The sequence below is a fragment of the Cyphomyrmex costatus genome, unplaced genomic scaffold (assembly GCF_001594065.2).
Source record: "Cyphomyrmex costatus isolate MS0001 unplaced genomic scaffold, Ccosl1.0 scaffold437, whole genome shotgun sequence".
Taxonomy (NCBI): domain Eukaryota; kingdom Metazoa; phylum Arthropoda; class Insecta; order Hymenoptera; family Formicidae; genus Cyphomyrmex; species Cyphomyrmex costatus.
The window spans coordinates 110,631-113,581 of NW_017278608.1; positions in this window are offsets into that span (position 1 = coordinate 110,631).

Here is a 2,951-nt window from a genome sequence, read left to right on the forward strand (position 1 = left end):
AGTTTAAAAGACGATGACAATAAGTGTCGAAACGTCGTTTGTTTTTATCTTGTTTTATCCATGTTATTGTTCTAAATCTAATAAATATTTATACATTTAATTACATTGTCATCGTCGTTCTTATCAGAAATAAACTGTTTCATTTTTGGCTCGTAACCCTTCTCATTTTACTTTTATTTAATTTATTATTTGAGCCATACTACATTGTTTTTTTTTTAAATAAAATTATATATTTGTCAGTATTACATATAAAAAGAAAAATGCAAAAGTACATTTTTAAATTGATTTTAAAAAAGTAACGGAAAAGTAACGAAAAGTTATTTTTCAAGTAACGTTAACTGTAACGAGTTACTTTTAAAAAACGATAACTGTAACTGTAACTAGTTACATTTTTTACTCGGTAACGAGTAATTGTAACTAGTTACTTTTAAAAAGTAACTTTCCGTTCCCTGCATATAATAAATAATTAAAATTGTTTTCGGTTGCGAATAACCATTACCGATGTCGGAAATTGTTTTTGGTTTTACAAATATATTGGGATTTTTCTTATGCGTAGCAGAGCGAAAGATAAAACAAAACGTGTGTATCGTTTAAAGGCGTTTATTCAAGTGACACACAATACAACAAAAAGGAAATTTACTAGTGAGGAAAGAATAGAAAGAGCGCGCACGCCATCTGTCAGATAATAGATAACAACACTTAGATATCTAACGAAATGGGAAAATAAAAGGAGCGACATACGATAAGTGAGACTAACGTCAACACCCCCTCTTGTCGTAGTCTCACTCGACATTAAGAAGGTTGCAGCAGTGGAGTAGTTTTGCGTAGGATAACGGCTTCGTCAGTATGTCAGCAGGATTCTCTATGCCAGCAATATGTTTCACTTCCACGTTATTGTCTCCAACAGCCTGACGTAGAAAATTAAAGCGAACATTGACATGCTTGGTTTTCTTCTTGATTTCTTTGGATTTTGACAGTTTAACAGCTGCTTCATTGTCGCAATAGAGCAATGTCGGACCTTTGAGAGACGTCATGAGCTTCTTCATGAGATCTCTGATCCATATAGCCTGTTTTGATGCTTCATAAGCAGCCTGCAGTTCAGCGACAGTTGTAGAGTCAGCAACGATAGTATCATACTCTTCCGTGATTCCCATGATATTGGTCCACCATTCAATACAACACATGTCCATAGGTATATTTAGCAGTGTTCGGACATCCAGCGTAGTCGGAATCACAATATTCAACAACCTCATTTTTACCTCCACCAAACTGAATTCCTACTGCCACTGTACCTTTTAGGTAACGGAGAATTCGCTTAACTTCCTTCACATTATACGGTGTCGGTGCCTCAATAGCACGAGCAACATGGTTAACCTGAAACGAAATATCCAGTCTCGTATGCGTCGCTGCATATAGTAGACATCCAATAGCCGTGCGATATGGGAATGGAACTCCTGATGTCTCATTTGGGGCATTCCACATGAACTCAACCAGCCTGAAAATAGGAAAGTTTTCCAATCACTTAAAAATTTTTATAATCAATAGTCCTACCAACAACAAAGTTTCTATTAAAATTTTGTTGAGCTAGTGCAACGGGTTGCCAAGTTACAGGGGCATGAATTTTGTCCACTCCAACCATCACATGTACTTTGTAAGATACATAACTTGTCTTACAATATTCCGATTTGAACAAACAAGTAGTGATTTCGAAAGCTTTTTTCACGTACTTTCATAATAAAGTAAGTAATATTTAAAAAAACGTGTAAAATTGGCGTTATTTTTCAAAATTAATCTTAAATGTCTATTCTTCTCAAAGATGGGTATCTTCGATTCGAATGGAAAAAATTAAAAAAAAAAAGAAGGATTCTTTCCTAACAAAAAAGTCTCTAAGTTCCAAGATGGTGAATCCAGTAGTTTTTGAGATATAGACAGATTTATGAGCGGATGGACGGACCGTTCGGGTCTCTCGGCGCGCCTAGCGGACGCAAGGCAATATGGCGCGACTCGGCATGAAGCGCGTTCCGTCCATCCAGTCATAAATCTGTCTGTATCTCAAAAACTACTGGATTCACCATCTTGGAACTTAGAGACTTTTTTGTTAGGAAAGAATCCTTCTTTTTTTCTAAATTTTTTCCATTCGAATCGAAGATACCCATCTTTGAGAAAAATAGACATTTAAGATTAATTTTGAAAAATAACACCAATTTTACAAGTTTTTAAAATAATACTTACTTTATTATGAAAGTACGTGAAAAAAGCTTTCTAAATCACTACTTGTTTGTTCAAATCGAAATATTGTAAGACAAGTTATGTATCTTACAAAGTACATGTGATGGTTGGAGTAGACAAAATTCAAGCCTCTGTAACTTGGCAACCCGTTGCACTAGCTCAACAAAATTTTAACAGAAACTTTGTTGTTGGTAGGACTATTGATTATAAAAATTTTAAAGTGATTGGAAAACTTTCCTATTTTCAGGCTGGTTGAGTTCATGTGGAATGCCCCATTTATAGTTTGTTGATGTTTCTTCATTTGAACTTCTCCTGGAGTGAGAGCTTTGTTACAATTTGTCATGCCAAACCGAGTGAGCATGTTGAGAATATATCCTTGTTGATTTACGCGAATACGTCCTGATTTCCTGTCAACATCGAGTTCAAAACCTAAGAAACAGGTTGGTTCTTCGACCTTGATTTCGAATGCTGTTTTCATGAAGTCTAGCAGCTCAGTTACCACTTTTCTTGTTGCCCAGCAACTAGGATGCCGTTTACATATACTGCCAACAACAAACGCCCTTTTCTGGCCGTTTCCATAGTATATGCAAGGGTTAGCCATAGAACAAATCAAACCAAAGGTTGTGACAAAGTCGTTGAACTTCTTATTCCAATTTCGAAGTGACTGCTTCAGACCATATAGTGACTTCTTCAATTTCCAAACCTTGTTGTCATCGATATCT